Consider the following 21,367-nt stretch of genomic DNA (forward strand, 5'->3'; position numbering starts at 1 on the left):
AAAACCTCAAGTAGATCAAGTAAAAAGTAGTGCTGTCACGACGCTACAATTTGATACCCATTAGTACTGAAATTTTACATTTGAGTGCTGTTTCGCATGCCGTGTGGTGTTAGTGAGGCCAGAAGGGGGGGCCCAACCTGCGGTCTGTGTGGGTCCTAATGCCCTAGTATAGTGATGGGGACTCTATACTGCTTAGTGAGCGCCTTCTTTCGGATGAGACGTTAAACTGGGGTCCTGACTCTCTGTGGTCTTTAAAAATCCCAGGATGTCCTTCGAAAAAGAGTAGGGGCTTATCCACGGCATCCTGGCCAAATCTGCCCACTGACCTCTGTGCATCATGGCCTCCAAACCCTCCCCATATCATAATTGACTTCATCACTCTGTCTCCTCTCCACCAATCAGCTGGTGTGTGGTGTGAGGTCTGGCGCATAAAAATGGCTGCCGTCGCGTCATCCAGGTAGATGCTGCACACTGGTAGTGGATGAGGAGATTCCCCCCATTGTGTTAAGTGCTTTGAGTGCCCAGAAAAGCGCTATATAAATGTAAAGAATTATTATTGTTATTATGTTCTTAAACAGCGCTGATTTGCCATTGTGTTCACTTGCTCAACAGAAATGACTGTGATTGGCCGTGAGGGTCATTAGTACATCGAACTCACCACTGTTTACTGAGTGTAAACACAGATACAGGGACACTGAAACATTTCAAAGTCACATCGATCAGCTGGTTTGAATGGTTTGGTTATGAATCGCGGCTTTAAAAGTGTGTGTGTGTTTGTGTGTGAAATAAGCATATACATACATACATAAAATGCTGGGTAAAATGTGGACAAAACATACTGGGTTAATTCTTTTACAATATAATTTATAGCCAATTTTTTTTTGGGTTTGTACATACTTTACCCAAATTAAGATTGAAATAATACAGCATTTTCTTTTAGAAAGTAAGTTTGAGAAATTTTGGACATTAAACATTTTATATTTACACTGCATTAATGTTTATTTATTATTGTTAATAAAGCATATGTATTTAGGCCTTTTGACAGATCCTTACAGCACGAAACATTTTTTTATTTAAAGTAAACATTTATGTAAGTATATATATGTAAGTTATGTAAGTTTTTTCTTTAAAAAATAAATAGTAGGTGACAGTAATTTAGACGGTTTCAACTAGAGAAATCTTTTAATTAAATCGTATTCAATCCATTTAGGTTAATAGGTCATTTTCAAAATAAGGTAATTCTTTAGATTATTTTGTACAACGTTACATATGTGTGTGTGAGTGTGTGTTTGTGTATGTGTGTGGTTCTGTCACAATTACCAGCGATCGTCTTTCAGAAGATCGCTGGTTTGCACTAACCATAACCATGGACTACAAATCCGCCATTCCTGGACTACATTTTCATACATGCACTCCGGTCACACTCACACGTGCTTCCTCATCTAGACTGATTACTCTCACCACCTGAGGATTGTCAGAGACTGATTGCACACACTATTTAAGAAGCACATTCACTCACTCCCATTGCAGAGTCTTGTTTATCAGTAGATTACATTACAGCGCGTTATTCCTTGTCTTGATTCCCCGTGTTTTACCTAGCCTTCTATTCTCGTTCTCCCTGCCTGCCGCCTGCCTTTTGACCTCTCGCCTGTTTACTGATTACCATTCTGGACTGCCAACATATACCTGTTTGCACCTGTGTTGACCATTGGTTGCCTGACGAAGAATAAACCTGCATTTGGATCTTACCTTCAGTTGTGTATCATTCCCCATGGTTACAGGTTCATGTGTAATCTGAATAGTCAATAAATTTAATTGGGGGGAACATTAAACAATTAATAAAAAAAGGGTAGATTCAATAATAACATGGTTAAAACATGTTATGAGGCTGCACAGTGGTGCAGTGGGTAGCATGTTCACCTCATAACAAAAAGGTCGCTGGTTCGAGCCACGGCTGGGTCAGTTGTTGTTTTTGTGTGGAGTTTGCATGTTCTCCCCATGTTGGCGTGGGTTTCCTCTGAGTGCTCTGGTTTCCAAAGTCCAAAAACATGCGGTATAGGTAAATTGGGTAGGCTAAATTGGCCGTAGTGTATGAGTGTGAATGAGAGTGTATGGATGTTTCTCAGTGATAGGTTGCAGCTCTAGGCCAGGGCATCCGCTTATGCTGGATAAGTTGGCGGTTCATTCTGCTGTGGCGACCCTGGATTAATAAAGGGATTAAGCCGTAAAGAAAATGAATGAATGAATGTTGCAAATTAATCAAGATACTCTACCAATTTAATGAAATTTAAATATTATATTTCATGTCCTCTGCATAATCATATGTGAAGTGTAGGATGCGAGGTTGAGTACAATGTGAGAAATGTAGTTTTGTTTTTTGTTCTTTAATGCGGACATGCTAGAATCAACATGCTCTCTCCGGCAGTACAGACAGCTTTATTCATTATAACGGGAACCTGCTGATTTATTGCGTCATTACTTGCAGTAGAGACACAAAAACAACAACTACATTTGCTAAAAAATAGAAAAAGATGCCAGATTGTGGTGGAAGGTCACAGAAAGCCTCATGGTGGGCTGAATCTCCTAAGTGGAACAGAAGTAAACTTTATCATTTACTTATTATATTTCAAAATAATGTGTGGATTGAATGTACCACTTCCAGACACAGTTGTATCAGACACTAAACTATATCTGAATTTTATGTTCAATTCATATAAATGCTTTAAGGTGTTTTTGACTGACTTAAGTTGGAAATTTTCATAGTTTTATAATTATCCAGCCTGATCTCACAAAGAAATGTGACTATTTTATTTTTTGTCAGTTTAGTTGCTAATTCATACGAATTTGTACAAGTTCAGTCTGTGGATAATGTATTTAAAAAGGAGGCGAGGCATCCAACCCCACCTCTACACCCTACCGTCATTGGGGGATAAGCAAATCGTACTAAATTGTATGAATGAGATGGCACGAATTCATACAAATTAGCCACTAAATCAAAGTTAGGAATTGCAGTGAGATTGTGTCGCATCATTTCATTCAAATGGGCAAAGTATGCAGCCAAACGTACTGACACGAATTCAATTGTCAATTCATTTTATTGAAGGTAAACAAGAAGGCAAACTATAGTATCTACCAAACTTTTGGCAACATCTTACCAATGTTTCCACAGCCATATCACCCTGCAGTCCAAGACTTACTCACTGACGCTAAGCAGGGTTGAGCCTAGCCAGTACCTGGATGGGAGACTAGGTTGCTGTTGGAAGTGGTGTTAGCGAGGTCAACTTGCGGTCTATAAGTCTGAGTGAGACCCATCTTTCAGATAAGACATTAAACCAAGATCCTGACTCTCTGTAGTCATCAAAAAGTCCATGGCACTTAACCCCAACATCCTGGCCAAATTCCCTTTATCAGCTCTTACCCATCATGGGCTCCCAATCATCCCCAGTCACCAAATTGCACTGTCTCTCCACTCCACCAATTGCTGGTGTGTGGTGAGCGCACTGGCGCTGTTGTCCTGTGGCAGCCGTTGCATCATCCAGGTGAATGCTGCACACTGGTGGTGGTGTGGCTAGACCCCCATCATTATTGTGAAGCGCTTTGGGTGAAAATTAAATTAAATTAAATTAAATTAAATTAAATTAAATTAAATTAAATTAAATTAAATTAAATTAAATTAAATTAAATTACACACTGTAAAACCCCGTAAATAAAAAGTTTTCTGTGTTTTGGGAGTGATTTTTTCCCCAATTGATTTTATTTTGGAATGCTTCCAGCAAACTCTTAAGTTCAAAAGTTGGAATAAAATGTGTAATATTATTTTTTTTTTTAATTGTGAAATTTAAAGTGATATTTTTTGGGTTGGTGTTTTAAATTATGGTACAAAAGCCTGGTAATAAACTATCAGTATATTTTCTGCTTTTGTAGACTATATAATTGGGGGGAAACATTAAACATTAAATATATATATATATGCTCTTAATTTCAGATATGTTATTTTCTATACAAAGTATTATTTCAAACTACCAAAAATTAAATAAAGTTATATAGTTAAGCTCCCAGGTTAAATTTTCAACCTCAAAAGTCGACAGCTGATCAAGCTCCCATACGACACCCGTGAATTACAAACTATTGAAACTATTAATTAATAGATATAATTTTGCAGTGTAAAATATAATAAAATAATCATGACTTTTGGTGGCGACACGGTGGCTCAGTGGTTAGCACTGTCGCATTTCTGGCATCTGTGTGGATTTTGCATGTTCTCCCCATGTTGGCGTGGGTTTCCTCCGAGTGCATCGGTTTCCCCCACAGTCCAAATACATGCACTATTGGTGAATTGAACAAACTAAATTGCCCATTGTGAGTGTATGTGTGTTTCCCAGTACTGGGTTGCAGCTGGAAGGGTATCCGCTGTATAAAACATAGGCTGGATAAGTTGGTGGTTCATTCCGCTGTGGCAACTTCTGATGAATAAAGAGACTAAGCCGAAGTAAAATGATTGAATGAATCATGACCAAAAGACCCCTTGAGTACTGCAATCTACAGCACATATACTGCATATGCGTTGTCCTTATTTGTAAATAATGCTTTGAAGGCATGTTTATTTTGTCTACAATCCATTTTATTTAGTCTGAGCTTGAGTCTTGTATGGGGTCATGGAGGGGAAGATGAGAGAAAGATCAATTAGTGTTTACACTTATATCTTTAGTTATAAGTTGTATCTCTGTGTCACATTAACCTACAATAAAGGTCGACAGATTACACACTCAGACAGTACTGCTTTAGTAGACACGCTTCACTCACCTCATGTCAGTGTGTGTGTAACCCGTGCCAATGTGCATGTGTGTAAATGTATGTGTGTTTTGTCATTCTTCACAGCAGGATTCACTTTCAGCTGTCTGCTTTAAGTCTGTAAACAGCTCTCTGCCATGTAAAACAGACACTCAGTGAGAACAAACATCGCCCGCTGCGCTTTTCTCCAATCCTATTGTGTGCATGTATCGCACCGTAGGTTTCTTCAAGAAAGTGTGTGTGTGTGTAGAGAAGATACAGCAGAATTCTGGGCTTGAAATTGGCCATAAAGACTTGATTTATTTGAGAGGCCAGCTTAGAGTCCAATTACTTTCTGCCTCCAACAACAGAATTTAGGACCTCTTCTACGTCCACTCAGAGTATTAGCAGTGAAACACCTCACTGTTAAAGCCACCGCTGATCAGCTTTAATTAAAAAAAGATCCTCACTGCACAGCTACAAGGACATTAACCCAAGGAAAACCACCTGATCTTTTTTTTTTTTTTTTGCACTGGTCATCCAACTGACCGACCGGGAAAACCAGCTACAAATCAGCATTATGCAGAGAAAACATTTAACCTATATCTAACCTAACCAGCTTAAGCTAGATAAGACTAGCTAGCATGTTAAAGTCTACATAAAAACAAACATTTTGAGACATTTATTTCATTATGTTGATGTACTTCCAACCTGAAATTGAATATTGACGTCAGCGGACTTGGGATGCGGATCAGAGTTCATTGTGACAACGGGGTGTGAGTCTTCCAAAGGACAGTTCTAGAAACCAGGTAAAACAAAAGCAAAAGATAGAATAAATAAACAAACAACAGGCTGAAAATGTTGTGAAATCACACAGCCAAGATGGCTGTTGTTTTAGATTGCTTTTGAAAACACTATTGGTTGAGTATAGAGATAGGGGTGGGTGGGTCAGTCACTCAGTCAGTCAGTCGACAGCAAGCTGGCCTGGTCGGCAGAAGTGTACAAACACAAACTGCGAAAAGACGTACCTTCGGTTACGTATTTCACTGTCCCCAGAAATGTAGACTTGGGTAAGTATTCGTAATGAGCCCAGGTTGCAACTTTTCAAACTTTTTATACTCAAGCATCACATTGTATATAATCTATATTTGGTCCTGGAGTTTTACATTTATTTTTAAATTTATTTTTTAAGTAGGCATAGTTAAACAAATTCTGTAATTCACTATGTACTAGGCTAAACACAAAGACACATTGTTTTTCAATTACCTTAGAATTAGTTTGGTATTAGAACTAGGTTGACTGGCTGACATTAGATACTATCCTAATAATTACTAATCATTATTTTATGTAATACACTTTATTTATTATTGATTTTACTATTGCGGTAACACTTTACAATAAGGTTCATTAGTTAATGCATTTACTAACACGAACTAATCATGAACAATACATGCACAGCATTTATTAATCATAATTTAACATTTACTAATGCATTATTAACATTCAAGCCCATGCTTGTTACATTAGTTAATGCACCATGAGTTAACATGAACTAACAATTAACTACTGTATTTTCATGAACTAACGTTAACTAATATGAACAAATACAGTAGTAAATGTATTGTTCATTGTTTGTTCATCTTAGTAAATGCATTACTTAACATTAACTAATGAACCTTATTGTAAAGTGTGACCACTATTGCTAACAAACTAGTTTTTATTACTATGACATGATTAGCTACTATTAAATAAGCTACATTTTAAAATAAAATTTAAGGATAAAAACGACTGCTGTGGTTGCCTGATTTTTACTATTACAAAAGAAGATAAAAACCAACAGACATTTCTAAATTTTACAGTAAGCTTCCGTAAATGTAATTAATTTGTAGTCCTAATCATCACACTCATTCTACAAGCAGAGAACTATGCAAAAATAAAGAAGATGCTCACTGTCATTAACACTAATAAACTTCATCATGGTAAAACACTTGAACTAAAGTAATGCATTAAACATTGTTTATCAACTTTAGATGTTATATAAAACTCTAATATACATAACTGAAGAGAAAAAACTAAAAAGAAGCAAAGTAATGCCTGTAAAAAAGGACAAATTAAACACCAGGGGATTCTGGGACTCTCAATATAAGGTAATTCATCGTATATACATTAAGGAAACTTACTGTTAACCAGGTTACATATGTTTACTGTAGCATTTTTATAGTTTCTTTTTACAGTTAAAATTAAATACTTTTTACGGTGTATTTTTGCATGACAAATGACTACTTAGCAATGAAAACATTTTAAGAAGTGAAGTTTAATTTTAAACTAATTTCGAGGGGAGCATGTGCTCATGATTGACCCAGCTGGTCCACATTAGCTAATTGTGATCCTCCAATCAAAGGATCCCAAATCACTATATATATATCCTCATTTTCTTTCTACAACTATCTTCGTCTGGAAGAAACCCCCCTCCTCCCCTTCTTCCTCCTTTATCCAGAATGGGCGGCACGGTTAACCAGTGACTAGCACTGTTGCCTCACAGCAAAAATACCAATGGTGTTGGGTCCTCGCTGAGCCATCTGGTATTTCTGTGTGGAGTTTGCATGTTCTCCCCGTGTCCGCGTGGGTTTCCCCCGCGTTCCCCGGTTTCCTCCCACCATCCAAATGTGCTTTATATTATAGATAAAACAAGCCTAAACCTTTTTTATAATGTCTTACTCTCAGGAAGTTCGCCTTGGCCTCAGCAGCGGGGGAGTTTGAGATAGACCTGAGCTCAATCTCCACTCGCCCTGCAAAAGGGGGGGAGCCCTGGGCTCGAGGATCCCTTGAGCTCAGGGCTCTCTCCCGGGACAGCATGCCAAACAAGCTATGTATAAATCATGAGCTAATTGTGAACTCTTGAAATATGGGAAAAATTATACCGTAACTGAGATCAAAAAGGTGAAAAGGACATTTCACCTTCACTTGTCTACTGTGGAAGGAAGTGGAGATGTCCATATACATTTTTAAAGCCTCTAGCATAAACCAATTAAAACAAGGTAGCTAGCAAAGGTTAAGCAAGTTCAACAGGGAACCATTCGATATACATCCCCTAGCATTTAGCATCAATTCCCAATACTGCTCTAAATTTCTAACTACAATTCTCATAAAACACTTAGATGTCTCCTATAGTTTCTCCTGCAGCTTTCTGTAACCCTCTATTCATCAAGGATGCCAGGACAACAGATTGTTTTGCGCATCGCATCAGACAATAGGCTTTATTGTGAGAGTTCGGCATGATGGAGTGGAAGGGTCATGACAGGCCAAAAAATGACTTTTTCTGGGGAACGTCTCTCATGTAGGGATGACAGCTTGCCAATACAAACTCTTATTCTATTTGCTAAAGCATTTTTTTTTTTGTTGCCAGAAGAAATATCGGCTAAATGTCTGTGGTCAGTGTGGATGTGTCATCTATTCAGTAAACTCTCATTGTGCTGAAAGGAAAGTTAGTGTGTAGTTTTATTGCGGTAATGACAGAGGAGGTGACCTTTTGAGCTGGAAGGGGGATTTCCAAGTATTTCATAGTTGAATGCTTATAAAGCCGCAAACTGGACTCTGGAAAACGTGCATGTTCATCATGACTGTCTGGTTTCATCATATTCCATGAACATCTTCTTCAGCTGCTGAAATCAATACATTCATACACAGGGATTCATCCAATTGTTTCCCAAGCTATGTGATCAATACATTTCCAACATATTTTCATTACCTTTTAGTTTTTTTTTGATTATTGTATACATTATGTTTTGTAAACATTTGTTACATTTTCAGTTCATTGAAAGAGCTGACTTGATTGATTTGCTAACAAATTGTCAAAATGACATGCAAACACAACATAAATATGATTTTCACCTGGATATTAATGATTTGATAATGCTTTACAATACTTATATAGTCGTGTTTGTTGACATTCATGAACTACTCACAGTAAAGAAAAAGATTACTGAAATGTTTTAATAGGTCTTTATTTACTCACCCTTCAAACCAATTAGATTTGTTTCCCTCTATTAAACACAAAAGACAAAATATTGAATAATGTTGGAAATGGGTAACCTTTGACCTCCGTAATAGAAAAACAAAATAAAACAAACTGACTGAAGATTTGGCGTGAACGATCCGTTGAAGTTAACGAATTACATAATTGATATGGCTTGTAGATTGCTGGGAACTATTCACTTTCACTCGGACTACAATCCCATCACCATATGGACTACAAATCCTGTCATGCACCTCACAGACACCTGTTCTGGTTTTCCGCTGATAGCACACACAGCTGAAGCTAATCAGTGATCTATTACCTGTGCTATAAAGACTCCTCTCATTTCCACACACATTGCTGAATCTTATTTAACTGTTATTGGACATCACAACGCATTTTTCTTGCCTTGCTTTGCCGAGTTCGACATTTGCTTTGTACCTTTGTTTACCTACACTCTCAGAAAAAATGGTACAATGTTGTACCAAAGAAGGTACAAACTCTTGTCAAGGCAGTACCTTTTTATGGAACAGAATTGTACCTTAAGACAAAGAAACAAATTTGTACCATTGCAGTTTGTAACTTTAAGGACATGATTTGTACCATGGGAAACCAAAATGTACCTTTGGTTTTTAAAACCAGCATATACGACATTATACCTTCATCAACAGTACAAATCTGATTCATGAAGGTAGCACCACAGTGACAACACACTTTGTACCTTAACAGTGTCAAATGTGTTCCTTCAAGAGTTATTCAAAGGCATTTTGCTATATCTGAAACACGTCCATTTTTTTAGAGTAAATATAAAACATCAAGTACATTTTAAACAATATTAAATTTATTTTGTGTAAAAGCACCTTTTCTATTTACAGTAAAGAATAAAAAATACTTTAACAAATCAAAAGATCTATTTTTTAATAAACATTTCACAACACTTTTTACAGAAATACATTCTCCCATCTACAATATAAAACTTTTTTTTTCTCCAATTTTCACACAACACCTTTGTAAACACTTAAAAGTTCATATAATTTACTTAATTTTAAAATAAAAACAGAATTATACAATGGTATTGTAGCGAGATATGCACAATGTTAGATTAGTTTTACAATACTAAAATGTCTGCATGAACACTTTGCGTATGCAGGACTTTTGCCAGCACACATATGTAATGGAAAGGAGACGCCAAAAGATGCGGATATCAATAGTAAAACTGTATCTATCAGAAAATGCTTACCAAATGTTCATTAAAATTGCCTTCAATATTTAGTTTTCAATAATTAATAATTAGAATATTATTATTAGAACTTAATAATTAATGTTTATTAGTTTTTTAAAAATGTTTTTAAATGATGATTCTTGTTTTAATATGGAAATTATTCATAAATCACTTTGCCTTTCCAGTAATATTTACTTTCATAGATATTGTAATAAAGAAGGAGTTCTTTATTAGGAGTTGAGGAGTTAAGAAGGTATTCATGTACCTTTTTTATGAGAACAATTGTGTACCTTCTTTTCAATTGTACCATAAAAGGTACAGAACAGTATCATAAGAGGTCTTTTCTGTACCATATAAGGTACAACTTTTACAAAGGTACAAAACTCACAAAACCACCATGTACCTTTTTTTTCTGAGAGTTTAGTTTGCTGCCTGGACCGACCTCTTTGCCTGTGACTCGACCACTCTTTTGCTTCACCCGTATTTACCTGTTTGCTCCTGTAAATTACCTTTGCCTGTCTGAACATTTTTTAAAATAAAAACTACAATTGGATCCTCAAAGTTGTCTGCGTCCAAATCCTACATGACAATGATGATAACTATAAAAAATACTGAAATATGTATTAATTGTGGTTAATGTTCAATTAATATTTTTATTTAAATTATGTATTACAATGAAAATGAGTTAAACATTAACAATGTGAACATTAACATTGAGTAGAGACCTTGCAGTAAGGTGTTACAGTGTTTTTTATGTCTTTATTTTTAGTTTATTTATTATTTTAGATTCATTCAAAGTAGCGTGTGAGTGAATTTGACCATTTTATTGAAAATAACCTACTCGAAATAGAGATTTTCTTACAATTCAGACAGTAAATGTGTTTGGTCCAAAAACGTAACTATTACCAGATTAAATACTTTCATTCATTCATTCATTCATTCATTCATTCATTCATTCATTAATTTTCCTTACATTTAGATCCGTATATATCATGGGTTGCCACAGCGGAATGAACCGACAACTATTCCAGCATATGTTTTTGCGCAGCAAATGCCCTTCCAGCCACAACCCAGTATTGGGAAACACCCATACACACCCTTTCACACACACACACACACACACACACACACACACACACACACACACACACACTATGGCCAATTTAGTTCATCCAGTTCACCTATAGCGCATGTCTTTGGACTGTGGGGGAAACTGGAGCACCTGGAGGAAACCTACATGAACCTGGGTAGAACATGCAAACTCTACACAGAAATGCCAACTCTTCCACCTGGGACTTGAACCAGCAACCTTCTTGCTTTGAGGCGACAGTGCTAACTGCTGCCCAAAACATAACCACTAATTGATTACAAATTTTCAATATTTAAATATTTTCTTAGATTCTTTTTACATTGCATTCATTTATATGTTCTTGGATTCTCAGTATGTTCTTTCTTAATTTTCTTGCATTTCAGTCTAAAGCAAAGACACATTAGCTGTCAAATCTGTGCCACCCTGCAGTTCACCGTCTCATATTTGCAAGGCAGATACATCTATTACATCCGCGCGTGTGTAAAAGCGGCCCTCTTGGCCAGTAAAAGCAGCTCCCCCGACCGAACAGGCCGCGCTCTGAAGGTCTAATGCATCTGTTAGTGAGTTTTTTACTGATCATATGAAACTCTGAGAAGCTGTAATGAGATACAGGAATATGAATGGCCATCTGCCTCCATCTGCCATGACATTCCACAACTCAGATACTCCTCTCCCCGTCCGTCCGCCCACGCCGAGAAAAGCTATACACGCACCTCTCGCCATCTCCATGCGCCAAGAAGCTTCCCCAACTCTCTTCACCAAACTTCTATTCCTCTGCCAAATCCTCGGGGCTGTCAATGTTAAAACTACTGAGATGGCATTATGCTGAAATGAAATGCTTAATTAAAGCGGCGGATGCGTCTGTGCCAATGTTTTAGAGGACAGTAGACGCTGCCTGATGCATCGAGGTTTTTAAGAGCTATAAAAATTTGATCACTCCGAATGTCGTGTCAGAATTCTCACCGTTAAAATTATGTGCTCTTAGATTGCAGCTCTGAGCGGTTCGCGGTCCCTTGGTGGCATTGTGACGGGTTAGCAAACTTTAGAGTTGTTTGTGAAGTAAGTTGTACACTTTAGGTGTCCTTGTTGGACCCCACACTGCGCTCGGGGTGTGGACCGCTTTAAACTATGCTAATTGAACACTTGGGTAGTGCAATGTCCTTGTCTATCCAGTCCTTCCTTCGCCGCATTGCAGGGCTTTTTAAGACCCCTCCTGGCCCGGCTCATGCCCCGGTCCTGCTGGCCTCATTAAACGGAGTTTGACGGAGTTCAGGGTTAGACAACCATGTCATGCGGCTGAATCCCGCTGAGCTGGCACAGTAATGTACCATTCAATGTTTCCCATATTTTGACTCTCATGAAATGTACTGCGGTTGTGTGAAAGTAAAACACAGTTGGTGGTAATGGGAGCATGAAACTGTAAACATGCTCACACACACACGGAGATGGAAGTTTTGCCTGAAATCAAAGATGTGGACATGAGTCATTGCTGTTTTTCTCGTGTGTTTAGATGATTCAAGTTACATTAATGTCAAAGTGTAGCCATGCGACGTGCAATTGCATCTTGTGTATGTTAGATTCCCTTCTCTCTCTCTCTCTTTCTCTCTGCGAAACTTCTCTTTCTTTCACTCGACATCACAGAACTACTCCAGGGAAGCTGAATTAGCATCTCTTTTACTTCTGTTGTTCAAACTTTCATTCCTGTTTGCGCTTTGAGCATATCTGAGTTGAACTGGGCTGCCATCCAGTCCCTGTTTACATAGAGGTCATTTATTTGACAGTGTAAAGCAGGGGGAAAAAAAGCTGCATGAACAACATGATGCAGAGTGCTTCATGAAAAGTGTTGCATGCAGAACTGTTGCAAACAATTTATTTGTGTGGAATTTAAACAAACAAATTAGGTTTAAAAATGTTTAACTTAATTTGTTTAAATTCAGCCCAAGTAAATTGCTTACAACCACTTAACGTAAAAAAATTAGTAAATCCAAGGAATCATCTTTGAATAATTTTTGTCAGTATGTGTTGAAATGTATGTCACATGACCTACTCACCTACCAGTCTTTCTACCAAACCTCTGTAGGGAAACATGAGGAAAGGGAATGAATGATTACACAGGTAAGAACAGACAGTGACTAAACCAAAATGTAGTAATGTGATGTTGTGCGCCGAGGCTTCGAAGCATGTATCAAAAAAACGATACATCTTGCAGTGAAGCGGTGTACCGGAGCTTGATTCGTTTTGCCATCATCACGTGATCAGTGACGTCCGAAGCTTCATTTTCGCCTATACCCACGTGACTGCTTCGAATTTTGATTCAAAGGTTTAAACACCCTCATAGTAAAGTGTATAGCGAGAGATTAGGCGTCAATTACATACATTTGTACTGTTTCAAAGCACTGCACCAGTCCCACACACCAGTAATTAAACTAAAATACAATAGTAATTTTTAGTAAAAAGGTTTTGAACCATACTAAAGTGTATTAGCGTATTTTTTTACAACTATCTTTAAAGAAAACCACTGCATATCGTAGTATTGTTTTTAACAGAGACCATCTGGCGAGTGCATCCTTAAAGTATCACTCACATAGCGTCCTTCTAAAGCACTCGCCTCTCATCCAGGAATCGCTGGTTTGATCCCTGCTTGGAGCAGCGCTAATTGTATTATAATAAACTTTTGAATACCTTGGATTTTACCACAGTCATCAGTTGTGTAATGTAATACATCTTGTGCAAAAACTACAGTAATTTGTTTATATTGCTGTTGTTGTATTACTACATGAATGAGTTGGTCAGTTGTGAACATTTGACATTATGGCAACACAGTGCTTTCCCACACTTTCACCAGACGAGGTCCTCATCGAGCTATGATTTAGAAAGCTTCGAGTATCGAACCTTTTTTCGATACAATTGAGTCGAGCGCTTCACTGGTTCAGAAAGCTTCATTTCACCATCACTACCAAAATGACAACACAGAGTAAATAAAGGATAAGACGGACAATATATCACAACAAAACTGAACAAAATGGGGATATAAACACAGGTTCAATCAAGCGAGCAAACAAGCACAGAAACCAGTAACAAGTTAAGCCAACAAAGACTGACAAACTGCTTGCAGACAAAAAAATATATAGTGAGCTGGAGTAATCTGATTGGCTGAAACTGGAACTGAGTTGTCAAAGAGGAACCAATCAGCATAAAGCAGTGTCAGGATTGGTTGCATCAAGTGGATGTGAACCAGCCAATCAGGAACAGCAGTAGGCCAAAACAAGGAAGTGAACTGGAGTGATAAAAAGAAAAACACAATGAGACACATAATACAAACATAAATAACCAATACGTGCTGACACGTAACAGTGGGCAATGGTTGCGGAGTATGCGGAGTTCATGATTTTAGCCACAGTTTTTGACTCGCCGACAGGTTTTGAGAAATTGCAGACAAATGCCTGAAATCTCAAACAAATCAGTACTTGTGTTGATGCAGTACTTGTACTTGAGCTGTCTGCGATTCATATCATGCTGGGTGAAATGAGTTTTGACTGACAATTACATTGGTGATCACCTATAGCCAATAAGAGAGCAGCATGCACTAGTGTGGGGATCTGCAGGCCAGCGGGAGGTTGAGGAGATGTTCAAAGCACTCATTATCCATTTATTTTGACCCAAGAAATGGAGGAAAAAACCAGTGGAAATTTGGCAGGAGCACCCGTGTCTGTTTGATGTGTTAATAAGTGGTGGCTCATTCCACTGTGGCAACCCCTGATAAATTAGGGACTAAGGGCCTACTCACATTATGCTATCCGAATCGTGCCCAGGCCTGTTTCCCAGAGAAGTGTGAGTGCTCTAAAATAGGGCTCAGGCACGGCTCACTTAGCTGGCCCTGGCCCGGTTGGAAGAGGTGTGCCTGAGTGCCGTTCACTTGGGCTTTGGCGTGGTACGCTTGTGTGTGAGTGCAAAATGCAGCAAAGCCTGAAACTGAAAGCGAGACGTGACTTTTAAGGGACTGTTTCATATGTGTTTATTAATTATTCTTACTGTTCAAAGAACGCAAAACTGTCGTCGTTTTTTAAGACGCAAACCCCTCAGTGCACGACAGCTGCACCTTCAGCAAACCTCCTAATTCCTGCAGCACGAGGACTTTATGATTGTTTATGAGCGTCAAAAATGGCTGATCTGTTCGGCGAAGTATTTGACTGCTCAAACGACTTAAACGATATAATAAGAGAAATGTCCACTGTGCTGAGCGAGAGCGCTTCTGACCAGAGCATCATCAATGACGTAAGCAGGCCGAGGCCTGAATGTAATGTGAGTGCGGGCTGTCTGGGGAGACGGGAGGGGGGACAAGCTTGCTTTGGCCTGGTTTAAGGCAACTTTACATATTGTGAGTACACCCTAAGTCCAAGGAAATTTAACTAATTATTCATTAATGTGAAAAGGAATGAGAGTCGATAGCGTAATTTCAGTAAAGTAACATTTCCCGTAGAATTAATACATGTATTTTCTATCTTAATACACGAATGTTCAAAAGTTGCATGGGATAGTAGTATCTCTACACCAACCAGAGGTCTTTATTGAAGTTCTGACTGAAGCAGGGTGCTGTTTTGACATCAGGATTCCTCTAGATGCTTCATGTTCTTCCACAATCCAAAAATATGCTGCAATTAGAGACACCAAATTGCCAGTAAGTGTGAGCGACTGATGCTGGATGGTCTCCAGCATCTCTTTGACCCCACATACTGCAGGACAGTCAGTTTGACAAATGGCTAGCTGGACATGAAATATTGAAAACTGGTAGAAAAAGCTGCAAAATCGACAATGGCCTTTTTTTTGCCAGTAGACTTGAGTAAATCTAAAAACCCAACAATGACACGACACTGAATATCCGACCACAAAGATCTAGTCTGTCATTCTGTTTTCGATTCTAGTTTGCGCCTGTGTGTGTGTTAATTTTGGTCTGCTGTGGTACATTATTGATAGGGTATGTCCACACGGAGTGTGACGCCTTTGATCTAGGGGGTCGTATGTTAAAGACAGCCATTAACAGACTCTGCATGCCACTGGGGACATATCAAATATTCAACACTTGTCTGGACATTGGCAGGCTTTCTCCCCAGAGGCATTCGCTTTGTCCTGTAAGGCCGGGAATAAAGAGGGATGGAGGTGGATAGTCCTGAGAGAGACTAAAACAACCTCACGCCACCCCCAAGAGATAATCAATACCTCCCGTCTCGGGAAACAGCTGTCAACAAACTGACCACTTTCACGGCTCCACAAGAGCTCCCCTGCATGTGCGAGGCAGGTGCTTCATGGGGGGTTTTGTGTAGGCTGCGTTTGACCACTGCTCCTGGTACTCTTGTGCAACTCTGCGGTTTTTAGAGCATGAAGTGCTTTCGCATGATGGTGCACGTCTGTGGCCGCCCGGCTGAAAATAATGCCTTCTGTCTGCTGGGTGAAAAAGAGCACAAAGAAGTGTGGGGAGGACTTAAGCAAGAGAGCGGATGACCTCTGACCACAGACTGGACTGAGAGGAACTGCTTTTAATTACCTGATGCTCCGAGCATTCGTGCATGCACACGAACTCTCAAAAGCACTGCCAAGCTCCTATCGTCCAGATGCAGCGCTGACAGGCCCATATGGGCAAGAAATCACTGTCACCCTCGCATGTCTACTTCTCACCTTGGATTAGTGCTGTGAATAAGGAAATGTTCTAATTGTGCTGAGACATATGCAACGGAAAGCGTGACCATACGTTCGCAATGACAGCGAGCGAATAGCTGGAGGTCGCCGATTGTTGTTCGGTAGTTGTGGGTGTTTTTGCCCCAGTGCTAAAGCATCTTTATTTACTCTACATTTATATTTATTTCATTTACTGTTGTCGAGTCGTTGTGGAGTGTTTGTAGGAAAGTGTCTGGTGCATATAGAGAGTAACGAGGAACAGAAAGAGGAGCAATCTACAGGTCGTTTGTCAAACTTTCACCTGTGTCAAGCACACTCAGGATAGCAAAATGTTTTGCAGAAACATAGAGTGGTGATAAGAAATTGTCTTGTGCATATGGAGAGGAAAGCATGTGTCTTCAGTCAGCCATTGGGCAGCATTGGGCCGTCTGTGTCATCTTTTGTTTGTTGCGTTCCACACATTGCTTCTTGTTTGGGTCATGTAAGGATTTTGCCAGATTCAGCATGTAGAATTGGCCTTAGCCATCAGTAAATGAGAGAGCTCTGATTGGCTGTTCAGCGATGAATCAATATACTATGTTTTTTTTCCAAAAATGCAAATTAAATGTATGTGCATAACTGGAATATCACATATAAGACATGCAAATAAAGCAGCGTTTCCATCCAACGAGTTAAAGAGAACAAAATCATCACGTCATCACTTAACTGGCACCAAATATCAGTAGTAAAAACAGAATTTGCTGTGGTAGGAGAAGCTGCGTGAATCTTTTCTTCATTAATAAATGACTTGAGCCTTAGAAGACAATATGCTGACCAGAGGTTACATTAGACTTTCTCATTGTCCATCATTTTGACGGAGAGGGTTGTAAAATTTCCGTCATAACTTATTATTGATCGTTATTTAATTTGCAGACTTTCTGATTGCTTTTTTTTATTCATAATTTAATAATGAACTTGTAGGTCGAGCATATAGGCTAAATTATTCATTTATTTATTTGACAAATGAACAAAAACTTCTATCTGCCTTCACTCATATCTTCCTCCTGTGTCGACCTGAACTGGGTGCTTGCCTATGCGTAATCAAACGCATCAAGGGAGACTGTATTTGCCTCGGAAAGTCGACTTCTCGTGACCAAAGACCGGATTAACTAACGCCACTTTAGCCAGCGTTTTGTTGTTAGGAAACATTTCTCCTAAGGCTGTGATCAGAAAGTTTGCTGGATTCCCTGAATGTGGGATTTCCCGATCCTGCAAGCACTCGTTTCACCAGGAAAAATTACTACAGCACGTGCTTCTTCTGCACCCCTCTGAGTCCGGTAGTGCTCACAACACACTCCAACGCACCCCAAGTAGCAAAATACACTCAGGCCAGTTCCGGCTAGATTCTCGCCTGCCGGAGACTCCGGCTGCCGTACTCCTACCTATCCAGCATAAAACCATGTATCAAGTACCAATGTAATACCAAAAGGTTTTATAAGAAGGTATATGAAGACTGAGTCGCGCCAGCTCCGGGCCGATTCTGGGTTGGATGTTGCAGTGTCGGCTCACTTACGGCCGCCGCATCTGGCCCGATTGATTCTGTGTCAAGTAGGTAGTGCTGTGAGGCAACAGCACTACCTACTGTGCCACTGCTTCGCCCTCAATGCTAGTTCTTTGACATAATCTTGGTGGGTCCTAGGCTTTAAAAAATGGAAATTTCCTAATTTTACTGAGCAATGCTTCAAAAGTTGTGATCATACATTAACACTGAGATTGACTACATCACCAGAGATTCTTGCTCAACTTCCTTATCCATTATGCACATTGATGTGATATATAACACCAGTGCATCATCAACTTTAGTTAACAGAACTGTAATTAAACTTAAATGACTTTATGTTGTTTTGACAAAGCAAATCACTTTGAGAGTTGTTTTGCATTCCATACATGAACTATACTTCCTGTGTCTGCTTTGTGAGTAAACTTTCTAACCATGCTGAGACATATGCAGCCAACTGTGTGGCCATACGTTCTGAATGATGAAGGGAATCGCTGGAGGTTTTTTTTAAACTGTAGGTCTGTAGTAGGCGTTGCTGATCAACTTCTGTATACATTTGCATCCAGTTCTGCACAACTTTATGCAAATGCAAAGTGATGTGATGCTGCGACTTCCAATGGAGAAAGCTGAAAGTTTCATTTCCAACTGTTGCCTTCTGTCATGTAGCCGACTTAAATGACTTTCAAATGTGTTGCCATGATGAATCACTGTCAGAACGCCGAATGTGAACACAAAGTTGTCTCACATACAAACTATTATGATGTCTACTTTGCATTAGTGCTGCACACAAGGAAACTTCCTGAGTGTACTGAGAGCAAAGTGGTCACCGGTAGGCATTTTTGCTCGACTGCTATTTCCATTTGCATCATGATGTGAAACTTTAGGTAGCTGCCACTTAACATGCATTTGCATAAAACTGAACTCCATTCTGTTCTGTTGTATTGGCAACTGTTGCTGTCAGTCATTTAAATCACCAACTTTAGCGGAACTTTTGGTTACTTTGTCACAGCAAACAGCTGTCAGCGTGAACGCACTGAGAAAACAATTTGTGTCACTCATATAAATCACTGTCTTCCTGTGATGTCTTCCAACACCTTGTGCTTCCTAGTAACTGTACCGAGTGAGATGCATCTGAAAGTGTGAACCTAAAAGTGCATTCGCACTGACAGCTGGAGGTCACAAAGTAATTCTTGACTTGTGTGTCCGTTTAATTATGTTGCATCACCAACTGTTCTCTTTTGGTGTGCAACTTAAAAGTACTTTCTGCATTGATACTTTCTTTCCAATGAATTGATCGATTTTATACATTTTCACACAATAAATGCCGTTTATGATAGCAGTATGCCATTGTTTATTTAAATGAACACTTTTTAAACAGTTAATTATTATCATTCATTCATTCATTTTCTTTCTGGCTTAGTCCCTTTATTAGTCTGGGGTCGCCACAGCAGAACGAACAATGTAAATCATTTGTTTTCTTGTTTAGTTGAGTCAGCGTAACTTTTATTCTTTTATTAATTGTTTTAGCTTCTCAGCTGATTCTTTAATATGCAAAGTAGGTGACAATTTCTGTTTGGCTTCCCGGGATTCGCTCATTAATTTTCCTCCGGCTTAGTGCCTTTATTCGCAGGACGAAGCGGAATGATCCGCTAACTTACTCAGCATAAGTTTTATGCAGCTGATGCCCTTCCAGCTGCAACCAATCACTGGGAAACAGTCAATTCATATTTTGAACATTAATTAAAAAATGTAAGATTGTAGGATAGACTTATTGTTATGGGATTGATAGTATATTTGAAATGAATGAAACAAAATTAGTTTTTAGTTATTTTTAGTCTTCTTAAAACAAAACATTTATTATTTCTGTCAAAAAAAAAATTGCTTATAGGATGCTTATACAGTTGAAGTCAGAATTATTAGCCCCCCTTAGAATTTTTTTTCTTTTTAAATTATTTCCCAGGTGGCGCAGTAGGTAGTGCCTCCGCTGGGTCAGTTAGTGTTTCTTTGTGGAGTTTGCATGTTCTCCCTGTGTTTGTGTGGGTTTTCTCAGGGTGCTCCGGTTTCCCCCACAGTTCAAAGACATGCGGTACAGGTGAATTGGAGACAGGCTAAATTGTCCGTTGTGTATGAGTGTGAATGAGTGTGTATGGATGTTTCCCGAAGATGAGTTGCAGCTGGAAGGGCATTCGCTTCGTAAAACATATGCTGGATAAGTTCGCAGTTAATTCCGAAGTTGGCGACCACAGATTAATAAAGGGACTAAGCCAAAAAGAAAATGAATGAATGAATAATTGAATGAATGAATGAATGAATGAATGAATGAATGAATGAATGAATGAATGAATGAATGAATTATGCTACTTAAACCATCCATGATGTTTAACAGAGCAAGGAAATGTTCACAGTATGTCTGATAATATTTTCTCTTCTTGAAAAAGTATTATTTGTTTTATTTCAGCTATAATAAAAGCAGTTTTAATTTTTTTAAATGCCATTTTAAGGTCAAAATTATTAGCCTCTTTAATAATTTTTTTTGATAGTCTACAGAACAAACCATCTTATACAATAGCTTGTCTAATTACCCTAACCTGCCTAGTTAACTTAATTAACCTAGTTAAGCCTTTAAATGTCACTTTAAGCTGTATAGAAGTGTCTTGAAAAATATCTAGTAAAATATTATTTACTTTCATCATGGCAAAGATAAAATAAATCAGTTATTAGAAATGAGTTATTAAACTATTATTTTTAGAAATGTGTTGGAAAAAACTGCTCTCCGTTAAACAGAAATTGGAAAAAAAATATACAGTGGGGGCTAATAATTCAGGGGGCCTAATAATTTAATACTGACTTCAAATATGTATATATATATATATATATATATATATATATATATATATATATATATATATATATATATATATATATATAATTTTTTTTTTCTGTAACTCACTGTAGTATGAAAAAAACAGTGTAGCAGCTAATTACTACAGATGATTAAAGTGTTTTTTCCACACGGGTGAATAGTAGCTCAGATTGTTTGATTTGAGTGATTTTCATACT

At 38.4% G+C, this 21,367-nt stretch overlaps 1 protein-coding gene across 3 annotated transcripts in view; it reads left to right on the forward strand.

Annotated features, from left to right (window-relative positions):
* Positions 1–21,367, forward strand: part of large2 (LARGE xylosyl- and glucuronyltransferase 2) — a 333,000-nt gene that overhangs the window by 158,908 nt on the left and 152,725 nt on the right. The gene's annotated exons all lie outside the window — the stretch shown is intronic.

The sequence above is a fragment of the Danio rerio genome, chromosome 18, assembly GCF_049306965.1.
Source record: "Danio rerio strain Tuebingen ecotype United States chromosome 18, GRCz12tu, whole genome shotgun sequence".
Lineage (NCBI taxonomy): Eukaryota > Metazoa > Chordata > Actinopteri > Cypriniformes > Danionidae > Danio > Danio rerio.